Consider the following 12,645-nt stretch of genomic DNA (forward strand, 5'->3'; position numbering starts at 1 on the left):
CTGTGTATCATCAGGAAGGATATGTGTTAAAAAAAACACTTAACGTTAAAAAATCTTAAAACTGGTTTTCTCTAAGATGTTATGGAAGAGAGCTTTGCTTTTACTTTATTTCATAGAAGTATTTAAATAATACTTCTATGGTATTTTTGATATAGATCAAGAAATGGAGAGGACAAATATTGTATGATTCCACTTTTTTGAGATACCTTGATTGATCAAATTCATAGAAAAACAAAGTAGAATGTGATTACCAGGGGCTTGGAGTAGGGGGAAATGGGAAGTTGTTATTTAATAGGTACAGAGTTTGGTTTTGCAAGATGAAAATGGTTTTCTGAGTGGATGGTGGTGATGGTAGCCAGCAATGTGAATATACTTAAAGCTACTGAACTATACACTTAAAACTGATTAAGCTGGTAAATTTTATGTATTTCAGCACAATTAAAATAAAAAGAAATAGAAATTAATAAAAGAGATTATGTTCCCACCATTGAATGGAAACAGATATTGTCTGTTATTTTATACCTTTCAGATTTCTCTCTTTTAAAAGAGATAAAACATTGAACTATAGTTAAAATGTCCCTTCTCTTTGCCTTAGTCCTTCCTCCTTTTCTCCCTCTTTAGATGTAAGTACTGTCCTAAAGCTTGGGTGAATCATTACATTAGAAAATTCTCTCTGTATTCTTTCTGGAGAATGGATTGTAAGGAATATGCAAGGAATAAAGGAGTCTAATTCCAAGGCAATTGGATAGTCCAGGCAAATGTTCATGGTCCTTGTGACAAGGGTGGTGTTAATGCATATAAAATTTAAAACAGATTGAGTATATATGCTAGAGTCAATAGGATTTACTCTTGGATTTTCATCTTCAGATGTTTCTATGACTGGGGGATGATTCTCTCTTGAATCAGATGTTCAGAATAATCACTGTAATTTGTGAATTTCTTTGTATACATACACTGCTCATTTGGCAAAGCTGTTATTTTTTTTCTCATTCCCCATTCATGTACACAAGTGTGATTCACAAGCTGCATGATATAAATACTTTTCTGGATTAGAGAAAAGAGAGAAGACAATATTCTATTTACTGAGTTTTGAACACGCTCAGATGATCTTGCTTTTACATTAGAATTTTGAAGCAAGAAAATTACCTATGGAGACCTTATCTCAGGAGTTTGGGGAAGGTCTTGTTTTCATGAATCTCTTCCATGAATTACTTAACTTGAATTAACAATGTTTAAACAGTTTTTATTTATTTTTTTGGTATGTTAGTCTTCCTGAAAGGAGTGGTATATTAAATCCTCAACACTGTATTATACATCCCTTTATTGATTTACTTCCCATTTTAAATTATTCTTGATAACAATAAATACTAGATATTTATAACAATCAGTTTTAATAACTTAAAGTCCTCTAGAGATGAGGAGAGATTGAATATATTTTATGAAATAAAGAGATATTAAATAGAATGAATGAAATGAATAGACTGAAAGAAGACCTGTAGTCCTGAGTAATTCCTGGCTGTGTGGACTACTGAAGAGCTGCAATAATAAAAATTCATTCCATAAAACAGTGATAGGTGATATAAAGAAACAGGGAAATAATGCCAGGAAAATATTTAAAAAATGGAAAGCCATGATCACATTTAAAAATGAACAAAACTTATAATCAGAAAGAGAGCATGGGGTGCTATATTTTGGCTATAAGTTTGCATTTGGATTTCCTAGAACCAACAGGAAACAGAGGCACAGTCAGTTGCTTAATTATCATTAGCAAGATGCTCAGTTTGAGCCTAAGGATACTTAACTGTAGAACTGAAGTTTATCTGGGTCCACAGGGCATTGGTTGTGCATCTTCTACTTCAGGACCAGACTGTTTCACTGGAGAATTCTTCTATGTATTTAAAGAATTAACACCTATCCTTTCCAAAGTCATCCAAAATTGAAGAGGACGGAACACTTTCAAATACATTTTAGGAAGCCAGCATTACCCTGATACCAAAACCAGACAAAAATACCACAAAAAAAGAAAATTTTAGGCTAAAATTTCTCATAGATGCAGAAATCCTCAATAAAATATTAGCAAACTGAATTAAAGAATAGATTATAAAGATTATACATCAAGATTAATATCAGGAATGCAAGGATGGTTCAACATCTGAAAAATCAATCAGCATAATATGCCACATTAACAAAATGAGTGAAAAAATCACAATATTGTTTCAATAGATGCAGAAAAAGCATTTGAGAAAATTCAACATCCATTTATGACCAAAAAAATCTCAATAAAGTTGGGATAGAGGGAACATATCTCAGTGTAACAAAAGCCAAATGTGACAAGGCCACAGCTAGCATCATACTCAGTACTGAAAAGTGAAAACTTTTCCTATAAGATCAGGAACAAGATAAGGATGCCCCCTATCACCATTGTTATTCAACATAGTATTGGAAGTCTTAGGTAGAGCATTTAGGCAAGAAAAAAAATGAAGTACATTCAAATCAGAAAAGAAGAAGTAAAATGTTATTATTTGCAAATGATATGATGCTATATATATATAGAAAAATCCCAAAGATCCCACTTAAAATCTGTTAGAAATAATACATATTTCAGCAAAGTTATATGATTCAAAATGACAGAAATCAGTGACAATTCTAGATGCTAATAATGAACTATCAGAAAGCAAAATTAAGAGGAAAATTCCATTTACAATTGCATCAAAAAGAATAAAACTTAGGAATAAATCTAACCAAGGAAGTAAAAGACCTACACTTGGAAAACTGTAAGACCTTGATGGAAGAAGTTGAAGATGATACAAATGAAAAGATATATCATGTTCATGAGCTGGAAGAATTAATATTGTTAAAATGTCCATACTACCCAAAGCAATCTATGGATTCAGTGCAGTTGCTCTCATAATTCCAACGGCATATTTCATAGAACTAGAACACATTTCCTAAAATCTGTATGGAAACACAAGATATTCCCAGTAACAGCAGTAATCTTGAGAAAGAAGAATGAAACTGGTAGTATCATGCTCCCTGACTTCAAACTATACTACAAAGATTTAGTAATTAAATCAGTATGGTACTTGAACAAAAACAGACCCACATATCAAAGAAATAGAATGGAGAGATCAGAAATAAACCCACATATATATGAACAATTAATTTATGACAAAGGAGCAAAGAATATGTGATGGAGAAAGGATAATCTCTTCAATAAATGATGCTGGGAAAACTGGACAATCACATGGAAAAGAATGAAACTACCATCTTACACCATACAGAAGCATTAAGTCAAAGTGGTTTAAAGACTCGAATGTAAAGTGTAGGTGGTAACCTCATTGGCATCAGTCTTAGCAATGTTTTTGTGGATCTGACTCCAAAGGCGAGGGAAACAAAATAAAAAATAAGCAAATGGGAGTACATCAAACTAAAAAGCCTCTGCATGACATAGGAAATCATCATCAAAATGAAAAAGCAACCCGATCAATGGGAAAATGTATTTGAAAATCATATATCTGATAAGGAATTAATATCCAAAGGATATAAAGAATGAATACAATGCAACAAAAAACCAAACAATCCAATTAAAAATTGTTAAATCCAGTTAAGAATTGGCAGAAGAGCTGAATGGACATTTTTTTCAAAGAAGAAAAACACATGGTCAACAGGCACATGAAAAGATGTTCAACACCACTAATTATTATGGAAATACAAGTCAAAACCATGATGAGCTATCACTTCACATTGGTTAGAATGGGTATTATCAAAAAGAGAAGAATTAGCAAGAGTTGGAGAAGATGTGGCGAAAAGGGAACCCTCATATACTATTGGTGGGAATTTAAATAGAAAATTGGGATTGACATATTCACACTACTATATGTAAAAGAGGTAACTATAAAGGACCTACTGTATAGCATAGAGAACTCTACTCAAGACTCTGTAATGACCTATTTGGGAAAAGAATCTAAAAAACTGTGGAGATATGTATCAGTATCTATATATAACTGATTCACTTTTCTATACAGCAGAAAGTAACACAATGTTGCAAGTCAATTATACTTCAATAACATTAAAAAAGTAAAAAATAGAGTTCAATTTCTGATGAAAAAAATAAATTGGTGCAACCACTATTGAAAACAATATGGTGACCTCAGGAAAAAAATACTAGAACTGCTTTATGATCTAGCAATTCTAGTTCTGAGTATTTATCCAAAGAACATAAAAATCCTAATTGAAAGATAATGTGTACTCATATTCAGTGAAATATTACTTACTAATGGAAGAAATTTTCACATATTGAAGTATAGGGAAGTCATTCTGGCTTGTATATAATTTACTTTAAACTTTATACTAACTAGAACAACCTATGTTATTACCTGTCAGATGTTCATTGTACATCTGCTTTAATCATTAAAGAAAAGAATACATTTAAAAATCAAAATGGGATAGCTGTGGTTCAGGCATTCAAAATGAAGCCAGATGGCCATTGTGGATGTGCCATGTTTTTTATGCTATTGTTGTAATATGTAATAAAACTACATGTATTATAAGCCAATAAGATAATATTAAAATGATATAAAATGATGTTAAGAATATAAAACAAGGGGATATAATCTATAAAATGGTCACTAAATTTTTTTTCTTTAGAAGTTATTAAAATGATGACATTGAGATGATATAAAACTAAGATACTATCTTGCTTTAAGGACTTATATGTGTTTTAAAGAAGTTAGCAGGAAAATAGTCTTTCTATTTGGCCAGATATTTACACTTCCAATGCTCTTTATTTTTTGGAAAAGATCCCTATTTCCATCTGTTAAAATTGTTTTTCAGACTCCAGATCAACCCTTTGCATGTCTTGTTAAGCACCTCTGCTTTATCAGTCTTTATATGTCCCACTTATTGTGTATGGTCTTACACGGTCTTTGCATAAGTATTCATCTATTTGATGACGGAGCCCTATGGCAGATTCTGCTTGGCATACTGTACTTTTACAAGTGGTAATGGCATACCATTACCCTGATAGGTTCTACATAAACTAAGGAGTGGAATCAAAAAGACCTGGTGATGACACATGGTGGCAGGGTTAGTAAGGAAAGAAGAGAAAAAGTCTAAGACGATCCCAGTTTCCTTGCTCAGGTGGTAAGAGTGAGTGTGGTGTCATTTAATGAAAGAAGTGGTGAAGTAGCCAGTTTGATGGGAAATTGGGGTGGTGGTGAGAGGAGATGCTAAGTTTAGTTTTGTATATGTGGTAGTGGCATATCCTCGTGGTACATCCATATCTAGGAAGTAGATGGACACACAAGTCTAAAGGTCAGAAGAGAGGCCTGCATTGGAGATTAGAGAGACTTAGGTGTCATCAGCAAACGGGGGATAATGGAAGCTTGAGATTTCTTGTTTAGGCAAAGAAAATGTGCAGAATAGAAATAAAATCAGACCCAGGACAATACTTAACATTGGCAATTTACTGTCTGAAGGTTTTGTTTTTTGTGCTTACCTCCTCTGTGTAAGAATGCTGAACGTGTTTTTCCCACATTGATAAGCAGAAACCAACAGAAGGAGAGATTTAGGGATATTTGGCATATGTAGCATCTTCCCTGGTGGCTGAGTTGGTAAAGAATCTGCCTGCAATGCAGGAGACCTGGGATTGATCCCTGGGATGGGAAGATCGGCTGGAGGAGGAAATGGCAACCCACTCTAGTATTCTTGCCTGGAGAATTCCATGGACAGAGGAGCCTGGCAGGCTATTGTCCATGGGGTTGCAGAGAGTCAGACATGACTGAGCAATCAGCACTTTCACACTTTCACTTTCTTTCCTTCTCCAAAAGAGGGGATGAGATCTAGAGTGCAGGTGGAGGGGTGAGCTGCAGATGGGAAACAGGGCAACTCTTGCAACAGCAATAAGAAGGAAAGGGTGGATGGTGGGAACTAACCACAAGTGAGACAGCACACAGTTGAAAGAATTCCTGCCTAAACACTCCTATTTTCTCAGTAAATTGAAAGATGGGTGCTGAGAGTGAAGCATGTAGATGATATAATGAGAGTAGATTAAGCTTTGAAATTTGACTTAGAGAGCATGTAAATTAGGGAAATAAATGGATTATAGACATAGAAATGAGGATCTGGTGACTATAATCACACTAGTCAACAGCTCCTTTTGTCCAGTAAGGAAACCAGGGCCATCATTGGGAGAGGAACAAGCCTGACATTGTAAACTCTCTATGGATCTGTATGTGTTTGTGATAGAAATTTCCACTCTTTTTCCCCTTGTGGGTTCTCAACACCTGGTGACATTCACCAGCCACTGACAACCACTGACAACCACTGAAGTATTGGCAGTTTTTCAACCATGTTGGTATTAAAGATTTCCTCTTGAGTCTTCTTGCATCATTGGTTATGTGAATACAGCATTTTGTAGGCCTCAGGATATATCTATCTGAGAGAAGATCTAAGTGTTAGCTGCAGCACATAATTTAAGCAATGTCCTTGCCTGAAAGAAAAATACCTTTCACTTCGGGAAGTGTCCCCAGGAGACCTCACAGCCAAAGCCTATGTGCTCCCCAAAGACTTCCGCTGAGACTAAAAGTGCTTCATTCAGGGTGTTTCATGTGGAATATTTTTAGTAGCCGTTGATTTCTGATAGAAACTATGTATTATGCTCTCCTGTCCTTTCATTCATGTGCTCTTGAAAGCATGTTTGCTGAGCCTTAAAAGGAAAAAAGTACCACAGGAGGCTCTTGAAAGGACATGAATATAGAGATCTGTTTGAGTTTTATGGAAATCCCAAAGCATTGCAGACAAGGTCTGAATTCAGAGCTTGGCCAACTCCTGGAGGAAGGTGCCATAAGCTGGGGAGTGATGATTGGAGTAAATTGCCTTTGCATTGAGGGACAGGAAGGCAGAAGAGCAGCTGCTGACAAGCCGAGGCCAGCGAGGGACATTGTGTGCGTGCATGCTCAGTCGCTTCAGTTGTCTGACTCTCTGCGACCCCATGGACTGTAACCTGCCAGGCTCCTCTGTCCATGGGATTCTCCAGCCAAGAGTACTGGAGTGGGTTGCTGTTTCCATGTCCCCTGCAGTGGAAGCATGGAGTCTTTACCACTGGACCACCAGAGAAGCTCCAGATTTTTCTGATTTTTCAATTTACTTTGTTTTGTTTTTCTTTCCCCACCAGAAAGGATACTTCATGTGAGTGGAGATATTATCTGTCTTCACCAATATGTCTCTGCCTCCCAGATGCCCCTGTCAAATAATAGGTGCTTGACAAATATTTGTTGAATGGATGAATAATTATTCCTTTTATATAAATAGAAAAAAATGATAGGAATAACAAACTAAGAGAGAAAATAATTTCAGAAGTTACAATAAATTATCTAGACTAGCTCTGTCAGTAACCAGCCATGTGAATCTCAGGGAATCACATAAGATTCCTGTGTCTCACCTTTCTAACTTGTGAAATAGGAATACTGTTATTTTTCCTTTATTCTACAGTTTTGGACATAAAATTATATAATGGGTATGAAAGTGTTTTGGAAAATTAAAAGCAATGATTCAAATATAAGATCTTATTAGGAGAGATTTCAGTGTTATTGTTTTTAGTATTTTCTCTAACAGAGAATAGAATTGTTTTAGATTGGATTATCTATATAAATTATAAAGGTATTAAATTCTTGCTTTATTTCTTTTTTTCTCTCTTGACATGGATTTGTGACTAAGAACATTTGCTGGCCACGGCTGTGATTTAGGAGCCTAAGAGAAACCTGGCTAGCTTTTCACTAATTAAATTTCCTTTCAATGAGCCCTGGATAATTTTTAAATGAGAAAAAGGATAGTAAGAAAAAAAAAGGTGTGCTTTCCAGAAAAATGCATCTAATTTTCATCAAGGAGAAATTTGAGTAGCCATGTGTCTCAAGAAGTTTCATGGAAAGAGACAGGGTTTCCGCACACACTAAATACATTAAGATATTTCAAAAGTCCTGGGTGACTGTACCTTCTAGCACATCATTAATCAATGTTCAAGGATTTTTGACAAAGGAAAACATCCTTTGCTCTTTTGGGGCCTTTACATGTTTTTTTCTCTGAGAATTTCCTTTTGAAAAGTTGCCATCCTTTCTGTATTCTATGAAAAGGTGCCTCTCAGTTCCCACTGAGTTTGTGACTCAGAGTTGAGTGGTTTCGTGTTGGAATGGCCAAGAAGAAAAAAATTTGAAATAAGAATATGAAGTAAATAGTCTTTGACAAGACTGATGTGAGAGGAAGGAGACGGCAATACTCTAGGTCCTGGGTGCTGAAAGTCCCCTGTGAAGAGGACCGCAGCCGGAGCCACTTAGAACTCCAGGCAGCAGAGACCAGGGGACGAGCAGAGGGGGACAGTGCTGGCTAGACTACACAACGTACATGAGAAATAACATGTGACAAAGCAAAAACTAAGATGGCATGAAGTCATTATTTAGGCAGCACTCACTTTCTTTTCATAATCACTCCCATCCTTGAGGCTGCTGGTTGTCCTTCTGCCAAACAGCCTGGGATGGGTGTCTCTTTTCTCCTGATGTGGTGGAAGTCACCTGGACTTTGAAGTCAGACAGACTTGGGTCCGAATTCTTCTGCTTCCTCATAGTTGTGTGACTTGGGACACATTACATAACTCCCATATGCAACAGTTTCTTCATCTGCAAGAGGGGGAAAAGTGTCCTCCTTGAGAGTTGGAAAGTGAAAGTGTTAGCCACTCAGTTGTGTGACTCTGCAACCTCATGGACTGTAGCTTGTCAGGCTCCTCGGTCCATAGAGTTCTCCAGGCAAGAATACTGGAGTGGGTTGCCATTCCCTTCTCCATGAGATCTTCCCAACCCAGGATCAAACCCAGGTTTCCTGCATTGCTGGCAGATTCTTTACCATTGGAGGAAAGGTGGAAAGATTAAAACTATCCAGCAGAGCAAGTGGTGCATTCCTTGTACTCAGCTTACAACTCTCGTTCCTCTCCGCATCTTACATCTGCTGCTTCTCTGATCGTTGATCATGTCAGTATTTGACGATCACTTTTTATTGTAAGTCAACCATATGAGGCAGTGAAAAGGAAGAAAGGAGTTAGCTCCACAGTGGAAAATCTTACAAGCTCAGCATCTCTTTTCTCCAAGAAGTCATTCATTTACTTTGCTAAGCTATTAATATGGAGTCAGTGACAACACAGGCTTTGTCTAGTTGTGGCGAGCGGGGGGCTGCTTTTCTTTGTGGCTTCTCGTTGTGTTGGCTTCTCTCGCTGGGGAGCACAGAGTTTAGAGCAGGCAGTCTCTGCAGCTGCTGCTGGCGGGCTCTAGAGCACAGGTTCAGTAGTTCTGGTACCTGGCCTTGGTTGCTCTGCAGCATGTGGAATCTTCCCGGACCAGGAATCGAATCTGTGTCCCCTGCATGGGCAGGCAGATTCTTATCCACTGCACCACCAAGGAAGTTTAAGACAATCTTTATACTTATTAGGATGTACATTTTTCCAACTGAGAAAGCAACAGGAGCCTTTTCTGTGATTTTCTTCAGCATACCAGCTGTTAAAGATTATTCAATTGAATCATTTTCTACCCACATAATTTATATTACCTGTATAACTTGGTAGAGACTTTACAGAGAAGACATTACAAAATAGCCATTGACCACTGGATAGGATTGACATTTCATGTAAAGTTTCTTTATAAATTAATTTAGTGAATTCTCACAACAGGCACATGAGGTAGATATATTATTTTCTTTGTAAGTGAAGAAGTGGAGGTTTAGAAAAGTCAAGTGCCTTGGCTCATGGCTACCCAGTAAACATCTGGGATTCACAGTTACACCAGTTTGACTCTAAAATTCATGCCCTGTTTAATAACACAGTTAAATAAGTCTAATCCAAGTAGGGCTGGTTTCTTTGAGAAGTTTTGTTTGAGAAGTTCATTGGTAGCTGGAGAGATCCCTCACACAGAACGCTTGTTTCTCCATGATGTTGGACAAGTTGAGTCTGGCTGTGTTCTGCTTTGATCCTGTATTTTTTTCATTAGACTGCACTCACTTTCACCTTTTACTTTGGTGGCCACTGACATGGCAAGCAAACCTAGGGCATTGTGTCCCAGTTTTAGAGGCAAGAAAAAAAAAAGTTGTTTTATTTAAAAATCCTGCTATGTCTGAAGTTTTTCTAGAGAGCTTTAAGCCCTCATTAAAGACAACTCCATGGAATTTCAAACTATGCCTTACACAAAGATTTTTACCAAATAAATGTTTTAAGATTTCATAGACTTGAAAACCATCTTCTCTCTAGCAAGACAGAGAATAACAGGCCTGCATGACTAACTCAGGGGAGCCTTATATTTCCCCTTGCTTCCAGTCCTATTCTGAACTCAATTTGTCCACACCATCTCTTTTACTGTCATCCTCATTCAAACTGTCTCCCGCCAGCCCCATAATGTGACCCCCTACTTAAGTCTCTAGTTTCCTGGCAACCAGTATGATTTACTACACTATGGTTTTTGTTTTTTGACCAGAGTGAGTTTATTTTTATTGTTTTCCCTCAGCTCTTCCCTTGACTATCTTATATATAGCTTCCTAGGTCTTAGCTGAATTGCTACTTCTCCAGAGTGATGTTCCCCAACCATCACATCTAAAGTGGCCATCAAGTCCTTCTACAACTCATCTGTGTCTTATACTTACCTCTCACAGTCAATGGTATACTGATTGTTTTATTGTTTATTTACTAGTTTATTATTTCTTGATTTTCTCCATGCAAGAAGCAACTGTTTCAATTTTCCTCAGTATCTTCAGCACCATGGATAGTGTCAGATACCTACTGGAGGCTCATGGAATGCTTGCGGAGGTTTTCATTTATATTAAGGAAAGGTTACTCTAAAAGACAAGAAAACAATTAATCAGAAGTATATTCTTATGAAAAAGATTGTAGTGTGCATGACAGTCAAAATGGCTATCATCAAAAAATCCACAAACAACACATGCTGGGGAAGGTGTGGAGAGAAGGGAGCCCTCCTACGTTATTGGTGGGAATGTAATTTGGTATAGCCACTATGGAGAATAGTATGAAGGTTCCTTAAGAAACTTAAAATAGAGCTATGATATGACCCTGCAATCCCACTCTTGGAGATATACCCAGTGCTGTTTACAATAGCCAAGACGTGGAAGCAACCTAAATGTCATCGACAGGGGACTGGATAGAGAAGATGTGGTACATAAATGTGATGAAATATTACTTAGCCTTTAAAAAGAATGAAATAGTGCTATTTGTAGCAATATGGATGGACCTAGAGATTATCATACTGAGTGAAGTAAGTCAGACAGAGAAGAAGAAATATCGTATGACATCCTTTATTGGAAGAATCTAAAAAGAAATAATACAGTGAACTTATTTACAAAAACAGAATGACTTTATGATTTCCAGGGGAAAAGAATGGGACAAAGAGATAGGGAGTCTGGGATCGACATGTACATGCTGCTGTATTTACAATGGGTAACTGACAAGATCCTACTGTACAGCCCATGGAATTCTGCTCAGTGTTATGTGGTGGCCTGGGTAGCAGGGGGTTTGGGGGAGAATGGCTGCATTTATATGGATGGGTGCGTCCCTTCACTATTCACCTGACACAATCACAACATTGTTAACTGGCTCTACTCCAATATAAAGTAAATTTTTTAAAAAAGATGGAAGTGTGCATATATAATATATATGATGTCTATCTGTCTATAATTAATTGACTGATTATTGGCTCTTTAAAAACGTAATCTAGATCATATCATTCTAAATACCTTTCAAGGCTTAAAAAGGCTGTACATAATTTGCTTTCCCCACATATATATTCACCAGGTATATTATCTCCTATTCTATATTCTCCAGGTATGTTATCTCCTATTCTATATTCACTAGGTATGTTATCTCCCATTCTATATTCTCCAGGTATGTTATCTCCTATTCTATATTCACTAGGTATGTTATCTCCTATTCTATATTCTCCAGGTATGTTTTATCTCCTATTCTATATTCACTAGGTATGTTATCTCCTATTCTATATTCACCAGGTATGTTATCTCCTATTCTATATTCACCAGGTATGTTATCTCCTATTCTATATTCGCCAGGTGTGTTATCTCCTACTATATATTCACCAGGTATGTTATCTCCTATTATATATTTGCCAGGTATGTTATCTCCTATTCTGTATTCACCAGGTGTGTTATTTCCTATTATTTTCTTTCCTACTCACTCTTGTCTGGTCATTCTGACCTCTCTGCTGTTTCTCAAATATGCCAGGTATTTCACTGGCAACAGCGCTTCCTTCTGCCTGTGATGCTCTTTTCTTAGATGCATCCTTGCCTTCTTCAGTCTTTGCTCAAACATTTCCATTTCAGTAAAGTAGTGCTAATCTCTGTATCTGAAATTTCAATCCATGCCATTGCAGATTTTTCATATCCTCAATCCCCTATGTTTTGCCTGTTATTCTCCATAGTATTTATCAGCTTACTTTTTATATGTTTATATATTTTACTCAGTTGTTTATTTTTTTGCTTGTATTTATTATTTATTGCCTGCCTTTCTCTAGTAGAATATAAATTAGAACAGGGAAGGTATAGATTTTTAACTATTTTTATTTCACTCCTGTATCCCAAGTTCCTCACATA

This window comes from Odocoileus virginianus, chromosome 31 (assembly GCF_023699985.2).
Source record: "Odocoileus virginianus isolate 20LAN1187 ecotype Illinois chromosome 31, Ovbor_1.2, whole genome shotgun sequence".
NCBI lineage: Eukaryota > Metazoa > Chordata > Mammalia > Artiodactyla > Cervidae > Odocoileus > Odocoileus virginianus.